Genomic DNA, 18,832 nt, shown 5'->3' with positions numbered 1-18,832 from the left:
ATTTACATTTTAAAATAGAAAGTGTGCCTTGGAGTAGAACCTTAGGGAGAACAGTGTTTAGGAAATAAAGTCAGAGTAAATTCTGATTTTCCAAGTCTTAGCAGTTGTATGTGCACTGTATAGAAGTGAACACTGAATAGTCTATTTCACACCATGATTACCTTAAGTAGGGTTACAAAGAAATAGAATTCTTTTTTAATTGTCTCTTCTTCAAACTTGTTAACTGGCTTGTATGGAAGACAATTTACAATGCATGCAGAGGGCAAAAGGCTGGAGACAGAAGCTGTCAATCAAAATGAAGATTCCATTGCAATGTTAAGAGGAAAAGACAGTTGGAGACAAGCCATTCTGAACTAGGGCTTAAAGGCTTGGTGGACGAAGCTTTTGACTTCTGACAGGGTGGTGGAGTAGAAGCTGAGACTTTGACTGGTATGGCTGATGGTGGTGAAGGAAAGAAGAACCTATTTGTATCTCTGTGACTTACCTGGCTGATTAGAAAAAGAAAGAAGACAGACAGTGGTCCTCATATCTCTCTGACTTGACTTTGTTTTACAGTTGTGACAGGATTTGCCATTTTCCTCAATATCCTCCTAACCCTCATTTTAGAGAATTAGGGAACCCTATCCCTCTTACCTTATCTTCCATCCTTTCCTGTATTTCCCAATAAACCCATACTTGAGTTAAAGAAGAGAAAGGAATATTTTCTCTAAAGCATCATAGTCCACCCTGAGTGACTTAGAAGAAGGTTGAAGGGAAAGGGGGAGGGGAAGTTGAAAGACTTCTGAAGAGGGAGAAAAACAGGGAGGAGGGTAGGTCAAACTTGATCCATTAGTTATCCAGAATCAATATACACCCCCCCCCCTTTTTTTTTTGATAACAGAAATGGGAAAGGAATTAGAATTGTGCTTCTTGCTAACCAGCCTAATGATAATGGTGAGAAATGAGGCTACCATTAGAATTTCCCTTGTCTTCTATATATATAGTAATCATGTGTACTGAATATCATTGTGGAACTGATAGCTAAAGAAATGAACACCATTTCAGTTCCTCAGAGTTTCATAATTATAAAATTTTCAGGTCAGTAGTCAAAACTAATTCCCTCTTGTCACTCCATAAAATTGAAATTCAGTATGTTATGTTGTGCATTGCTAAGGAAGACAATATCTATGGTTAATGTTATCATTGATTATAAATGAACCATGCTTTATATGAGATATATTATTGGAAAATTTTTGAGAATATTAAATCATGTAAAATCTATTAGGATGCTTAATTACTTAAAGGATCTCTCCAAATCCTTTCCTTCAAAAAACCTTTACGTAATTCAACTGATGATGTGTTTGTATACTGAGGTGTTTTTTTCCTTATAAACTGTAAAGATTAAAATTTAGGGGAGGCGGGGAGACTGAGGCAGGTAGAAATTAGTTTCTCTCTGCAAGAAGTATTATATTTTTTAGAGGTTTATTAAAGGTTAAAGATTAAAGAATATACAAGTAAGAAACATGTGCCTAGGCCAGAGACCTAGACAAAATAACCTCACATCACGCAAGAGACCGCTTGCTCCAAAACGGAAGTCCAAAAAGAGCCAAGAGAGAGAGCCTCAAAAGCCTTTGAATCAGCTTAAATACCTTCTTGATCTCGGCCCAGGTGAGATTACAAGGCATTCTGGGGAAGTGGAGCAAAGGCTCGTGGGGATTGTAGTCCTGTATTCGAGTCTATTTTTTACAAAACTGTTACTTTCTGTCATAGTATCAATTTTAGGACTAAGCAATTGGGTATTGCAATAAATCTGAGATAATGAGAGACTGAGGCACAAAAAGTTGGAGTTTAATCTATTTGTTGGCAAAGATAGCAAATACCAACCATAAAGGTCAGTGGTCTCTCAGTAACCAAAGACCCCTTAACGCAGTCAGAGAAGCTTTTTAAATACAGTTTAGTGGTTATATAAGTTCCAGAGATACCCCTCAAACTAAGATTGTGATTGGTTCTTAATTATGTTATCTCACCATCTGGTCATGAGTCTTCATCCATCATGGGTGACCAGAACACTCAAATTAGACCAAAATTCTCTTGGAAAAACCAACCCCAACATGACTTCCTAAACCAGGGACTTTAAAGAGTCCATGATGTTACAAAGATGTAGGGCACAGATTTAGTCATCTCCTCTAACATTTTTCAAAAGGTTCCTTATCTACCACTCCCAGTACCAATGGAGCCCAGTACTGGTAACACATCTCATGATCAAGTTAACTTGTCCTCCATCTATCTTTCTTAAGTGGCATCTTGCAAGCTACTCAACAATTGAGGGTTGGCCATTAGACTTGCATGGTAATATTCTAAGTTGTGGGGCTTAATTAAAATAGTGAAGTTTTATTATAATGGTTATTATTATGATTAATAAACTCTTAACTACAAATCAAAAATCAGTAATCAGTTTCACAGGGTTAAGTGACTTGCCAAGGATCTCATAGCTAAGAAGTAACTGAGGCCATATTTGAAACCAGGTCCTTCTAACCCCAGTTCTGGTGATATCTATCTGTTTTGTTACCTGCCTGCTCCATATATTGTATTTCTTAAAAAAGAGTACCTCTGCATTTCAGTATCAACAAAAGAGGCCTTTTTATTGTTTTCCCAATTAAATTTCATTTGATTTGTTCTCACAAATGGAAAATGCTTATTTTAGTTATAATGTGCTTTTTATCTTCCAGAACAAAGATATTTCTAGGTGAATTGAATCTAGCATTTATCCTTTTTGATGTCCATTGTATTCATTTCAGTTCAACATGTATTTCTTAAAAACTTGTTATTTGTCTGGCACTATGCTATGCATGGGGGATACAAAGATAAAAATGAATTAGCCCTTGCTTTCAAAGTATTTACACATACATAAATATTTAAGTAGAAAATAGTTTTGTGGGAGGAGAAGAGGGAATGATGTTAACAAGTCAAAGAAGAAGGAATTCTCTTGTAGTACCAACTGCAGGCCCTTGAGCTGAGCCTTGAAAGGAGCGCTTCTTTTCTGAGTGTCTAAGGTGAAGAACAAGATCATTCTAGACATTAACGGGGAAATTCAGCAAAAACACTGAGATAAGAGAAAAAATGTTGCTTATTGGGAAACAGTAAGTAGGCCAGTATGGTTAGAGCTTAGGGTGCATGAGAGGAAATAATATATAATTGACCTAGGAAGACAAACTGGAGCCAGATTGTGAAAAGCTGTCAAGTAAGGGAATTTTTAAGTAAGTTATTTTTTTCTTTGAGTTTTTGTGTTTTCTTTTCCATTTTGCCAATCCTATTTTTTAAAAAGTGTTTTATTTTACCAATTACATATAAAAGTAATAATTTTCCACAGAAGTTTTCTGAAGTTGTAAGATACAACTTGTCACCCTCCTTCCCTCCCTCCCATCTCTCTCCTTTTCTGGAGATGGTAAACAAATTGTCCCAAGATATTCATGTAGTAGCATGTAAAACATATTTCCACATTGTTCATTGTTGTAAGAGAATACTCATATAAAATAAAACCTCCCCAATTGGGTTTTTAACCCAAATAAACTAAAGTGAAAAATTGTATGCTTGCCAATCCTATTCTTTAAAGTGTTGTTTTCTCGGGATTATTTTTCTTGCCCTCATTTCTATTTGGTCCATTCTACTCCTTAGGGAATAATTTTCTCCAAAGTATTTTTGTATCTTCCTTTCCTTTTCGCTTATTCTAGATTTTAGAGTTGATTTCTTCAGTTAATCCTCTCCCCTCCCCCCTCAATTGTTGAGTTTTTTTCTGTCAATTCTTTTATTATATGGTTTTAAAATTTCCTTTGAAGTTCTTCCAGGGGTTCTTTTGGTGCCTGACATATTTACACTTTCTTTTAAGGCTTCACATTTTTTTCCTTTTTGGCATTGTTATCCTCTTCTGAGTCCAATTTTTGATCTTCCCTGTCATTAAAGTAACTTTCTATGGTTATGATGTGTGTGTGTATTTTGTTTTTTTCTTGTTGTTGTTGTTGTTGTTTTGTCTTTTGCTCAATTTTCTAGGTGTTTTTTTCCCCTTCATTATTGATTTTATCCGTATCAATCTGTGGAGGTACTTTTCTGTTCTTAGGATAGAGGATGCCTTGCTCTAAGCTTGCAGAGTACTCTTCTCTGGTACTTGGGGTAGGCCAGGCAACCTTTGTTTCTCATAGTGTGTCTGTCAAGGAAGTGGTCCTGCTGGCTTTCTCTGGGGAGATTTCCAGCTGTTTTGTCCCTCTAGATTCAGCACTCTGTGTGTTAGCCATTCCCTGTTATTTTATGAGCTGGGCTGGTCACCTCAATGCTGCTTCCCTGTCTCTGTCAAGTGGCTTTGGATAGGCTAGTCACCTACTCTGGGTTCTGCTGCCTAATGTTTCCTACTGTCATATAAGAGTGCAGGGTTTCCTGTGGTTCAGCTGATCTCCATTTCTGCTCCCTTGTGGCCTCAAGGCTCAGCTGTCACTTGGGAGTACAGAATTTCCTGCCTTCTATACCTGTACAGGGTGGTGCTCCTACCTATTCTGCAGCCTCAAGTTTGGCTAGTTCTCACAGATGCTATGCTACCTGGGCTACTCTCTTCTTAGTCCAGTGAGATATGTTTTTTCAGTTTTCCTTTGTTTTGAGACAATTTATTTACTTTTTGTGTATATGTGGAGGAGTTGGGGGAGTGGAGCATCCTTTTCTCTGCCATCTTAGGTCCCAGTATGCAATTTCCATAATTCACTTGTAGCCTCTCCCATTTGACTGTAATCTCCTTAAGGACAGGGACTCTTTTTTGCCATTCTTTGTTTCCCCAGTTCTTATCATAGAACCTGGAACATAGTATGTACCTAATAAATGCTTGTAGATTTGACTTTAAGAATAGCAGGCTGACAGCCATGTGGAAATGATTTGAAGAGAGAAATGGCCAGATATAGGGAGACTGCTTAATGTAAAGATTAAAATTTAGGGGAGATGGGGAGACTGAGGCAGGTAGAAATTAGTTTCTCTCTGCAAGGAGTATTATATTTTTTAGAGGTTTATTAAAGGTTAAAGATTAAGAATATACAAGTAAGAAACATGTGCCTAGGCCAGAGGCCTAGACAAAATAACCTCACATCATGGAAGAGACGCCTCTGCTCCAAAACGGAAGTCCAAAAAAAGCCAAGACCCCTTCAACAGCCTTTGAATCCGCTTAAATACCTTCTCGATCTCGGCCCAGGTGAGATTACAAGGCAATCTGGGGAAGTGGAGCAAAGGCTCATGGGGATTGTAGTCCTGTATTCGAGTCTATTTTTTACATACCCCCGTGTGATCATTTTGGAAAAATTAATTTTTCCCCAAAAGGATCATAAAAACATAATAAACTTAAAAGATTACAATAGTGTGAGGATAAGAGAAAAAAGAATAAAACCAATAATTGTTGAACACAACATTGACAAAAAGCCGTTAGGGGGCAGTCCCCTTTGGCATAAAAGTATACATACAAATAAATGTTCAATCAACCACACCCAAAGTTCAATTTTGTGCAACTTGTGGTCTGGAGGCTTCTTCATGGTGGCTTCTCCAACAGTTCAGTTCTGGATTCAGAGAGGTAGCATCTTCTTTACCTAAACTTCTTCTCAAAAGGAATTTAAACTTTGCAATTTAAATAATGATTTTTTTTACATTCCCCCATGTTGTGGGTGATTGAAAGATTCAGAATCAGTTAGGGATGCATGGCTGAGGTATGAGGTATATGAATCAATTGGCAAGAGATATTAAAAAGACATCAGAAAATCCAAAAGAAAAGAAAAATTTCTGGATGAAAATATAGACTATCAAAGTCTTATGTGTAAAAATTCCAAGTAGAAGAAAAATAAATCTATAACAGGTCCTTCAATCAGGGCCCAATCAAAATGATCTAAGTAATGATGCATTTACCCAGTCAGTGCCAGGACTACAGAAAGGTACCACACTATGAGAGGCAGAAAAGAAAGGGACCAGATTATAGAAGCCAAGTAGGAGCCAAGGTTTTGGGGATACTCATCTGTGAGTATCTTCAGAGTGAGTGTAGATACAAGGAAAGCCTATGTCTTAACACATGTTAAACATAGTAACCTCGAGTCTTCACACTAGGTTCAAGACCTTTGTATTGGCCTAGAAGTGCATCAATCCATCCTAGATTGGCCTTTCTTTGGCCCTATGAAATGGCTCTTGTGTGTATCTCTTGTCCTGGAATCAGACAGAATCATTAAGCAAAGTCCCATAATTTATTTAAATAATTAGTGGCATCAGTTTTATAGTCACAAGCTTTTTAGGGCATGCATTAGCAAATGTATCTTAAACTTGTAGCACTGAAAATCAAAAGGTTAAAGAAAATCTTAATACTGGTGACATGTGCTTCAAATATAAAAAGGAGAGAAAAAATAATAAAAAAAACTGAAAAAGTATATTGCACATGCAAGAAAAATATAATAATAAAAGAGCTTTAAAAAATTCAAAAATATAGCTTATAATCATTGACACTCTGTGTCAGTTAAGAAAATATAAAATACAAGCCTTTCTCACCAAAAAATGAGATCCATTTCCTCTTTGTATCTGGCCATGATCACTGTGAGTAGAAGGCAAATGAATTGAACAAGGTTAACAATTTTTCATCTTTAAAAATACAGTAGTACAACTATGTAGTTACCAAAATCCCCAAAATTCTCAATAGCCCAATTAATTACAATAGCAAACAAACACACTTTCATATTTCACATAAGTTGCTGTATGACATTTTTAAAGCCTACAAATTGATGGACATTTGTCACAATTTTTACAAACGTAGCAATCCTTCAACCTTGGTAATAAACATATAATTTTTTAAACAAAGTAAAACTCATCTAGGGTTAAGAACATAATCAAGAAATCTATATATCATTCTGGTGCAAGTAAAGTAGTGAGCTGAAGAGTATAAATAAAGGGGTGCTCCTTTTGGAGGCTTTTTAAGGGTACAAATGCCCTGAAATTAACTGCCCAACTTCCATTTACATGTGGGAAGGTTGGGGGTTTATAAAATACATTTCACTTCAGCTACTGTAATGGGCCTTACCTCGTGGTAGGGGCAGGCAAAAATAACCAGATTGTTAAAATTCCAAAAATCATATTTAAAAACCCTTAAAATCAAATCATTTGAGGTATTTAGCACATTAAATTTTCCAAAGGTTGTTAATACAATTATAACCAGTTCTGAAGTCCATCTATCCTCAGCAAAATAAAAAAAGCTGTTTTTTCATATATGGGCTTATTCACAACAATATTTGTTCAACAGTTATAGGGGAAAAACAACAGAATTTCAAAACTCAGTACATTCAAAATAAATTCAATCAACCTTCAGTTCAAGCAGAATAATATTGAATTCAGTAATATATGAACTTAAAATCACAAAGTTATATCTTAAACAAAAAATGCAATAGAATACAGAGATGTTTATAAACCATTGGAGTCTGAAATGCCTTAGAATGTAGCCTTTAGTCTCTTCAAAGTTCCTTGGGGTTTTTTTTTGTTTGTTTGTTTTTATTATCCATTTAAATGTCTATTGTCCGAAGGTAGAGTAGTAAAGGCTAGGCTATGGGGTTCAAGGGATCCGTCCAGGGCCCCATAGCTTGGAAGCATCGGAGGCCAGATTTTAACTAGAGACCTCCTGTCTCTGGGCCTGGCTTCCAGTTCGCTGGGCCACCCATTTTCCTCCCCAAAGTTAAAGTTGAATCTTTGGGCTGAGTCTGCTCCCTGACAGGCAGGTAAAATCAATGAAATTGCCAGAAGAGTCAAAAATCCTTTTAAACAGCCCATTGCTTTTTAGGTTTCTGTTTGAAAAGTCTGTTTCTTCTCTCTAGTCTTTTCTCTCTTTCCCCTCTCTGATCCCCCTGTGGCCAATACCCCCAGCCACGTGGAGGCTTAGCCTAAGGGAAAATTACCCTTCTCCTTTCCCTCTGATCTCTCCCCTCCGCCCACGTGGCCAATACTGTTACCAGCTGGTCCCAATGAGTCCTGAGCGATCTGCTCCAAGGATCTGGGTGATGAGCCGGCTGGGTCGGGCTCCTGGGTCTGGGGCACAGAAATAGGCAGGCAGCGGGCCGGTGAGAGGCCAGGAGCTGGAGCGGCTGCGGGGGTGGGCAAGGCTGGGACCAGGTACCAGGTGAGGACGATCAGGGCTGCAGGCTGAGGCAGGAAGCGGCAGGACGGAGCCAGGTGGGGTGGGCAGCAGGTCCGGAGCCTGTAGCAGCTTTCTGAGGGTAGAAAACCTTGGCCAGAGAGATATGGCTCAAAAAAAAATTTTCTAGGCACTAGCTATTAAAAGTTGAATTAAAGATCAGAAAAGAATTCAGAAGATTGAGGTTTTTTCCCCATTAGGTCGCCATAAATGTAAAGATTAAAATTTAGGGGAGATGGGGAGACTGAGGCAGGTAGAAATTAGTTTCTCTCTGCAAGGAGTATTATATTTTTTAGAGGTTTATTAAAGGTTAAAGATTAAGAATATACAAGTAAGAAACATGTGCCTAGGCCAGAGGCCTAGACAAAATAACCTCACATCATGGAAGAGACACCTCTGCTCCAAAACGGAAGTCCAAAAAAAGCCAAGACCCCTTCAACAGCCTTTGAATCCGCTTAAATACCTTCTCGATCTCGGCCCAGGTGAGATTACAAGGCATTCTGGGGAAGTGGAGCAAAGGCTCATGGGGATTGTAGTCCTGTATTCGAGTCTATTTTTTACATTAAGAGAGACTATTTAATTGATTAATTTAGGAAAGAAGTGATGAAGAATTAAAATAAGATGCTGGCCATATAAATAGAGAGAAAAGGGCAGATTCAAGACATGGATAAGGAAAGAATCAGGATTAGTCAATTCATTAAATATAGGGAATAACAGTGAAGAGTAAAGGAGGGTGGAATAGGAAGAAACCATATAGTCTAGCTCTGTGTTAGTGAACCTATGGCACACATGCTAGAGCATGCCAAAGTAGGCTACTCACTTCCCCGTCTCCATGTTGTCTGAGGACATTTCTCACACGACCCGCTCCTCAGCCCAGCAGTCCAGTAGTCCAGTGGGAGCATTTCCTCTTTCCCCTTTTTGGGGTAAGGTGGGGGACTCACATGCTGCATGAGGATTGCAATTTGGATACTTGGTCTCTAAAGATTCGCCATCACCGGTCTATTTCCTCTCAACAACTATTAAACTAAGGACCTATCTTATCTCAAACAAACATCAGACAAAGTAATGATCAGAATTTGAAGGAGAAACTACAATAGATCATTTTCTTGGCACAGATCACAAATTTTACTTATAGGCAAGAGACAAGAGCAGGAACTATGGAACAGAGGAGTAACCAAGTCTCAAAGCCAGCCCCTTTGGAAGAAAAGCACGACAGCATAATGACTAAATGAAGAGAGAGGGGAACTCAGAGCCCTATGAATGGAAGGGAATGTTATTATTCTGTCTCCAGTACTAGGCCAGGGTCATACAAGGCCACCACGACCTACCAGAAGTTCAGACAGCCTTGCCATATAAAAAAGTTCAATCTGAAAAGTAAGACAAGAAAAATGAATAAACAAAAAAAGATAAAAAAACTATCATAATGCTAGAGATGCCCAAGATACCAAGATACTCTTCAGAAGAAGTCAGTAGTATATAATATCAAAAACAACCAACTTGGAAAACAGGTCAAGAGAAAAAAATTGATAATCTTGAAAATATCAGAAAGCCAGGCTGAAACAAGAGCTAGGACATCATATTTCAAGAAATCATGAAAGAAAACTGCCCAGCCCTATTGGAACAAGACTGAAAATGAGAAGGACCCATTGATCATCTCCTAAAAGAAATCCCCAAATGAAAACTCCCAGGAACATTATAACTACAATCCACAATTTATACATGAAAAAAAAGGAAAAAATTACTGCAAGCAACCAGAAAGAGTTGAAGAACCAAGAAACCAGGTGCTTTCACACAAAAATTAGCAGCTACCACTTTAATATAGGCAGTGAGCATTGAATATGATATTCCAAAAAGCAAAAGAGATAGGCCTAGAGCCACCAAAACAGAAAATAGTCCTAAAGGGGAAGAATGATTCTAGAGTACTTCTAAGACTTCAGATGAGAAAACCAGACTTGAGGAGAAACTTTGAAATATAAATATAAGAATCAAGAGACATTAAAAAGTAAATACAAGTGACCAATCATAAGGAATCTTAAAAGGATGAAATATTTATATTCTAATAGAGGAGTAATAGTAGTATTCTTTCAGAACCTTCATATTGTGGAGGTCATAGAGCCTAAGTAAATAGCCTGCGAGTAGTTTTTTATGTTTTTATCATCTTCATAGAAGAAAGTAATAGTAGGGAGAAAAGAGGAAGGAAAGATGAGAGAACTAATCTCACATAATTGAAGTATACAAGTAGAAGAAAGGGTTGGGGGAGCAGATGTCACTGGAACTTCACTTGCATCTGAACTAGATAACATATATTTAACACATACATATAAAGAGTTTAGTGTAGAAATTGATTCAGCTTAGTAGAGGTAGGTTAACAGGCATAAACAACAGGGGTAGCTAGAATAAGAGGAAGTATACACTTAAGAAGAAAATTGTCATAGACAGAGCAAGACCTATACTTGGAGCCTCATTTAAATGCTTTGAGATTGTGGAAAAATCACTTAATCCCTGCTTGCCCTTTTCCTCCATACTAATAAAGCCTAACTCACAGAGGTGTTAATAGCATCAGATGAGGCAATGCAAAGGCTGGAGGAAAAAAATCTGCCATATCTTAGCTTAGAAAACCAGGAATAGAAATCATCATCCCAAACAAGACCACAAAAATTAGATTTGTTTAAAAGAGATAAAAAAGGATACTAAATTTTGTTGGAAGATAGAGATAGTGAATGCATTTCAGCACTAAGATCTATACACCAAGTTGCATAGTTTTCAAATATTTAAAGGAAAAACTAAACAATCTTTAGAGAGAAAAAGTCTAGTGATGGGATACTTCACTGTACTCTTTTTCAGACCTTTATTAAGAAATAAAACAAGAAATAAATTAAGAATCAGAACAGAATCTTTTTTCTTTCATTTTTGATTTTAATAGAATTTATTTATTTTTAGGTATCTCAGCCCTTCCCTCCCCTCCTCACATGCAAGGAGATCAGGGAAAAGGAAAAGAAGTAGGTTCCAAAATATTTATAGAAACTCTCTTTGTGGTGGCAAAGAACTGGAAATTGAAGGGATGTCCAGCAACTGGAGAATGGCTAAATAGGTTGTGGTAAATGATTGTGATGGAATATTACTACTACATAAGAAATGATGGGCTGATTCTAAAAAAAACTTAGAAATACGTGAAATAATGAAGAGTTAAATAAGTAGAACCAAGAGAATATTATATACAGCCCCAGTTTAATTATTTGAAGAATTCTTGTGATGTTCACTTGCAGGGAATGAACTGTGAAGTGTAAATATTAAAGACATAATCTATATATACATATCTACTTGCCAAATGATGCTTTCTGTGGTGTGGGGAGAGGAAGGAGAGACTGAAAAAAAGGTTTGGTATGAAAGATCTTTGAAAATTATTTAGTAGAAATAAAAAAGGAGTATACATATTTCTCTACTCTGCATTGGCACCTTAATAATAGAAATCAGCCATGTATTAGAACAGCAAACTATGGTGTGTGAGCTACAGCTGGCCCACTACCTCTTTTTGTACAGCTTGAAGGCAAAAAAATTGTTTTAACACTTTAAAGTTTTTGTCAACTTGTCTATCATCATTAAAATCTCACAAGCAATTGAATAAAGCCAAAAATACCAAAGACATCCTTTACAGGCCATGATGCAATAAAAATTATGTTCAGTGAAGAGATTTGAAAAGAGGCTTTAATATTATCTTGGAAACTGAATGAATTCATTATAAAAATTTGTTGGATCAAAGAAGAAATCATAAAATGTCAGATAATTTTGTTAAAGGTATTGACAACAATGAAAAAAAATTTTGTGGAACCAAAGTAGTTCTTATTTATATTGCTAAGCATTTTGGTTGACAATGTAGAAAATTAACAAATCAATTAATTGGGCATTATAACTTTTTTAAAAGAGAAAAATAATTTAAAAGCCTAACTAAAATAGGACTGAAATAGTAAAAATCAAGCAAATTAATAATAACACTGAAAGGGGACAGTTGGGTAGCTCAGTGGATTGAGAACCAGGCCTAGAGATGGGAGGTCCTAGGTTCAAATCTGGCCTCAGCCACTTCCTAGCTGTGTGACCCTGGGCAAGTCACTTGACCCCCATTGCCTAGCCCTTACCACTCTTCTGCCTTGGAGCCAATACACAGTATTGACTCCAAGACGGAAGGTAAGGGTTTAAAAAAATAATAATAATAATAACACTGAAAGTAAAAAGACAATTTCATTATTAAAACCAGTAGCTTTTTAAAAAACAGATAAACCATTAGTTAATTTAGTTAAAAACAGATAGCTAAATTATCAGTATCTAGAATGAAAAAGAATTCACAGTAAATAAAGAAAATAAATCTTGACAAAATATAATGCCCATTTCTCTTTAAAACACTAGAAAACCAAAGAGTTGTTTGAAATTTCCTTACTGTATTAATTAGTATTAAAATTGCATCAATCTTATACATTTCTATTTATCAATTAAATACAGCAGGAGAAAATACTAAGAGAAATTCCATTCAAAATAACTGTGAAATATATAAAATACTTGGGAGTCACCCTACCATGATTCACAGAGGAACTATGTAAATACAACTGTAAATTCACTCTTTATGGTAACAATGACACACCTAAATATCTGGAGAAATATTAATTGCTCATCATAGTAAGCCAAGCCAATATAATACAAATGACAATTTTAAATAAATGTATATGTTAATGCATTAATTTTTTCAGTGCCTTAGGAGTTAAACTACCAAGGATAATTTTATATAACTAGAAAATTTGAATGCCAGTTCATATGGAGAAATAAAAGGTCAAGGATCTTAAGGGTAATATTGAAAAAAAATGAAATGGCCTAGCAGTATTAGATCTAAAACTATATACAAAACAATTATCAAAAATATGTTTTTTCTGACTAAAAAATTCTGAGTTTTAACAGTGGAACTGATATATCAAAGCAAATGAACCAAATAGCCTACTATTTGATAAATTCAAAGACTCCAGCAGCTGGAATAAGGACTCACCAATATTTCAGAATCATGTGGGAAAACTGGAGAACAATCTGGCAGAAATTGGGTTTAGACCAACAATACTTCACAAAGTAAGCTCTAAATGGATATTTGTTAGAAAAGGTCTTCTCATAACCTGCAGATCTATTTATAGGTGAGCAATTAACAAGGATCACAGGAAATAAAATGGACAATTTTGATTAAATAAAATTTAAAAATGTTTGCACAAATAAATGAGTATAACTAAGATTAAAGAGAAACTGTCAACTAGGAAATAAATCTTTCCAACAACTTTCTCTAATATAGGTCGTATTTTTAAGATATGTAATTAAACTAATTTTTATTTACTAGAATAAAAACCATTTGATAGTCAAAGGATATGAACAGGAAGTGGTGATCTAAGCCACCACTAGCCATATATATATAAAAAAAGCCCCAAATCTTTAATGACTAGGAAAATACAAATTAAAACAACTCAGAAGAAATTTCACATTCACTAGATTGGCAGAATTGACAAAAAGGGAAGATCATAAATGTTGTAGAGACTGGGAAAATAGAACAGATTGATAAATTGTTGGTGGAATTGGTTCAGCCATTCTGGAAAGCTGTTTGAAATTATAAATTATGCATACCCTTTAACCCAATAATACCATTACCATTCCTATACTTCAAAGATTAAAGGAAGATAAATTTTACTATATGTATTAAAATATTGAAAACAGCTATTTTGGTAATAGAGAACTATGGAAACTAAGGGTGTGCCCATTGTTTGGGAAATGGCTGAACATATTCTTAACACAAATAACTCATACAGTTTGAATTTCATTATAATTGTGCTATGCTAAATCTTTATGTTTATTTAGCTGATTCTATTTCTTCATCTATTTCTTCAGTGATTTTTGTTTGTCAAATCCAGTTCAATGTTTTGGCTGGGACCACTTGATTTTATTTTCTAAAAAATTATTTTGTCATCTTCAGTGCAGAATTTGTCTTCTTGAGGGAGAATTTGGTAAATTTAAATTCTCTTATGACTTCATACTATGTTATCTTGCAAGGAATTAATTTTTTCATTGTAGAATGTATCTTTTTAATTAAATGGTCACCCTCTATGTGAGGCCATATATTCAGGCCAAAATGAATGTGACTTGCCTATGATCACATGGTTAGAAAATGTCTAAGGTCAAATTTGAACACAGGACCTCCTGTTACTAGGCCGGGCTCTCAATCTACTGATCCACCAAGCTGTCTAATTCATAGCTTCATTTTAAAGACATCAAATCTGATTGTTAGACTATTTTATTTATATTTATTCTATGTGATCTTGTTTTTTTAAAAACTGAACATTTTTGTGGTTTAGAATCCTATCTGCCAGTGGAATTGATCCGAGTGCTATAGACATGTTTAACATTGTTATTCTTATTTTCTTTGTTTTATATTCCCTCTTTGCTAAATATTTTGATCCCATATCCATTGACAATGATCCTGTATTCCAATTACATGAAGATCAAGTATAGTGGGGGGCTGGCCCACAGCCCTCCCACTAAAGGAAAGATAGAAGGTTGACCTTGGGGAAGGACTGAAACCAAGGAGATGGATAAGAAGTAGGCAGACACACACATACTATTTAACAATTGAGCTCCACAGAACAAGCCCAGCTACATAACCCTCATGAGGACCTGAGACCGTTAAGTAGCTCTAAATTAACAACACATGGTTGCAGGAGTATAGAGATTAGCTGAGAGGAAAACCCAGTCCTTTAGAGTAAATACTCTAAACCCAGACCACTCAGGCTTGAGGTTAGGATGATAATAAGAAGGTCTTTAGAGAGAGAAGGAGAGATAAAGAGAGGAAGTTAAAGATGAGCTTGGCCAGAGGCTAAGCTCCAGGAAAGACAGAGACTGGTGAGAGGTGATGCCATAAGAGATTGGCCTTCTGTAGAAGCTCCTATTTATTATTATTGAGATGCAAATGTATACAATAAATATGGATGAGTTCATGGTGGGTTGCAATTGGTTTACTTGTAAAGATATAGGAGTGGTTTGTCTCCGCCAGGTGAGCACAAAGAAACCTGATTCTAAATCTGGGGGACACTGGGATCAAGGGTCAAAGGCTGTACTTGCCATGCGCAGGACTGAGCTTGCTTTCTCCTAAGACATTTTAACTATTTACATTTTACATTTACATTTAACTATTTACATTTTAACTATTTCCCTTGTCCATAGATAGGTGTGAACTGCTACATCAAGTATTAAAAAGAAATAAAAACTCCATCATACAAACACAACTATTTGAGGGGAAAATCACATTTTATTAAGATTTTAACATTTTACATTAGTTACAGCATTTGAGTTTACCAAAGAATAATCTTTCTGTTAAACTTGCAGTCATATGAATTTGTTGAATGCACATTAGTAAGTCAAAAATACGTCTAAGCTGGCAGCCAGTACACAACAGCAAATGTTGTAATGTTATATATTGTTTCAAGTTTCTATCTGTATATTTTTTTTAAGTGTATTGATAAGGTTGAGAATATGTTCATTAAGCTTGTAAAAAGCTCAGGTTGATTGGGGAAGACAGGAATACAGTTCATAATAATTTATAAAAATTAAGGAAACAAGAGTACCACTTGGGATAAAATTACACAGTTACCAATTGAATGTGATTGACAAGTTATTAGTATAGCTCACACTTTTGTTATTCAGTATAATGAGGAAAAATATAGACATGTATTCACGATCCAGGCTATTTGACAACATATAGATTATGTATTAGAAAAGGTAAATTTGGTCAGTAACTATAGATTATTTTAAAATATTTTACCACCATAGCCTCCAAATTGGTTTAATTTTTATTGAATTCAGTATTAGTTCACTACTACTTTTAGAAGCAGAGTTAGTTGTATCATATAATGGTTTAAAGTTTATTAGCAACATTATAGAAGTGATCAAGAAAATATTAAGAACATTGATTAGAGCTCTACTTTTTTTAGCACTTTAAACTATTTTATTATTGCTTTCTAAAAAACAAGTAGAGTGTTTATTAACGTACATTAACAGGTTTGTAACATATACAAATTGAGAATTACTTTTTTAGTTGTCAGGTTCTAATTGGTACCTTATTTGGAGTTTGGTTATCCACATTTACAGTTGGGGAGAGTCCTAGAAACAATGGAAAACATACATAGAGTGATATCACAGGAAAATTTGGGGAGCATTGTGATAAAGGATGAAAAGGTTTGCAATTTGCAAAACTGGTGCAAAGAACTGAGAAATGCAAACCTAGGAATAATTGACAGTGGCATGTATCCAAAGGTCACATGGGAACCAGTGCCTGAGGAATCTAGGTGAAGATTCCATCTTTCCAATTGACTGTCTTCGCTCCTGAGGATGTTTAGATGAAAGCTTAAGAAGATTTTTCCTTGTGATCAAACTGTGGAAGGAGCTTTTTCCCTGTATCTGGCTTCTGGCAGAATCAGTCTTTCTTGGACATCAGGACTTGTTTGGACATCTAACAACAAAAGATCCTGACTCTATTTGATTTTGAACTCCTGCTGTGAGAATTGGGGTATTTGGTTAAGTTTTAGTTGAGTAACATAGTTAATATAGTTTAGTTAGTTTTAAGAATAAGAATAAGTATATCCCTATGCCCTTATTCCTTTCCCCTACCAAACAATAAAACAGATTTTTATATATTTTCCTCTTGTGTTTCCCTTGCCCCAAATCCTATCCTAACAGCATGGAAGAAATTACGTCATATCTATGGATAGGAGAAGAATTCATAACTGAACAATAGATAGGGAGGTTCATGGAAAGTAAAATGGTGGCTTTGGTTATACTGATAACTATATTGTAGCTTTGTAATTGTAACTTTGATTACTTAAAACTTGAGAGTTTTTTCAAACAAACAAAATTATTAGCAAAAGCTAGGAGAAAAGCAGGAATTCTGCTCTGAGCAAGAGTTGGAGAATTTGCATCAAGTTTGTTTGCTAAAGTTCTCATTTCTCAAACACATAGAAAACTGAACCAACTTTATGAGTATAAGCACCATTTTCCAATTGATGAATGATCAAAGGATGTAAGTAGGCAGTTTTAAGAGGAAAAATTATATGCAATAAATAGTCATGTGAAAAAATGCTCTAAATAACTAATAATTAGAGAAATGCAAATTTAAACAACTTTAAGATAACACCTCATGTCCACCAGATTGGCTAAGGTGACAGAAAAGGAAAATGGCAAATGTTGGAGAAGATGTGGGAAAATAGATCTATGAATGCACTGTTGGAAAAGCTATGAAGTAGTTTAACATTCTGGAGAGCAAATTGGAACTATGTCCCAACAGCTATAAAACTGTGATTATCCTTTGACCTGGCAATACAACTAATAGATCTGTATCCCACAGAGATCAAATTGAAAAGGAAAAGTGTCTATGTGTACAAAAATGTTTACAGTAGCTCTTTTTTTGTGGTGATTATGAATTGAAAACAAATCATGCGCATCATTTGGGGAATGACAGAACAAACTATATGAACGTCATGAAATACTATTGTGCATTAAGAAAAAAAATGGAATGGATTAAGAAAATTCCTTTTTCATCACTGGCTCAATGTTCTAAGTGAGGGGTTCTGAACTCTTTTTGGGAGGGGAGACGTGGATCTCTTTTTTCGTAGGTTCATGAAGTTAATGGATGCCTTCCCACAATAATGTCTTGTTACCTACACTCATAATCACAGGAAGTGCTAATTTTTAGTTAGAGATTCATTAAAATAAAGATATATACCCATTCAAGTTCATGGACCCCCAAAAATCTAGAAGTCATTGGACCTTAGGTTAAGAGTCCCTGCTCTATGTAGAAGTTAAAAATTTCTATACATTCAGAGTCTTCTTCAAAATTTAACAACCATGACTCCTCACAGAGCTAATCTTATCCTTGCATTGTTTTAGGGGACTCTTTAAAGCTGTACTGGATTAGTAAAATGAGGTAGAGCCATTTTCTGTGTTTAGAACTTACTGGCATTATTGCTTCCCTTGCTTACAAAACTATATAAAGAGACCCTGATCCAACAAGCCAAAGTGACTTATTTCCCCAGTCTTCTTTATATAAAAGCTAAGTGGATGGTGTGAATACCTGAGCACAGAATTAATTCTAAGCCTCTCCTCCTCCTCCTCCTCCTCCTCCTCCTCCTCCTCCTCCTCCTCTCTCCTCCCTCTTCCCTCCTCTCTCCTTCCTCTCCCTCCTCCCTCTTTTCTTCTTTCTCCTCCTCCTCCTCCTCCTCCTCCTCCTCCTCCTCCTCCTCCTCCTCCTCCTCCTCCTCTTTCCTCCTCTCTCCTCCCTCTTCCCTCCTCTCTCCTTCCTCCTCCCTCCTCCCTCCTCCCTCTTTTCTTCTTTCTCCTCCTCCTCCTCCTCCTCCTCCTCCTCCTCCTCCTCCTCCTCCTCCTCCTCCTCCTCCTCCTCCTATCCCACCACCCCTTACCTTCCGTCTTGGAACCAATTGGCTCCAAGACCAAGTGGTAAGGGCTAGGCAATGAGTTAACCCCCATTGATTTGCCCAGGGTCACACAGCTGGGAAGTGTCTGAGGCCAGATTTGAATCTAGGTCCTCCTGTCTCTAGGCCTGGCTCTCCATCCACTGAGGTACCCAGCTGCACCCCCCCCCGCCCCCTC

At 36.2% G+C, this 18,832-nt stretch overlaps 1 protein-coding gene across 2 annotated transcripts in view; it reads left to right on the top strand.

Moving 5' to 3' along the window:
* Positions 1 to 18,832, top strand: part of MINDY2 (MINDY lysine 48 deubiquitinase 2) — a 159,476-nt gene that overhangs the window by 61,189 nt on the left and 79,455 nt on the right. The gene's annotated exons all lie outside the window — the stretch shown is intronic.

Source organism: Monodelphis domestica, chromosome 1 (genome assembly GCF_027887165.1).
Source record: "Monodelphis domestica isolate mMonDom1 chromosome 1, mMonDom1.pri, whole genome shotgun sequence".
NCBI lineage: Eukaryota > Metazoa > Chordata > Mammalia > Didelphimorphia > Didelphidae > Monodelphis > Monodelphis domestica.
Note: the sequence above shows the minus strand (reverse complement) of the source record. Positions and strands in the feature narration are given on the sequence as shown.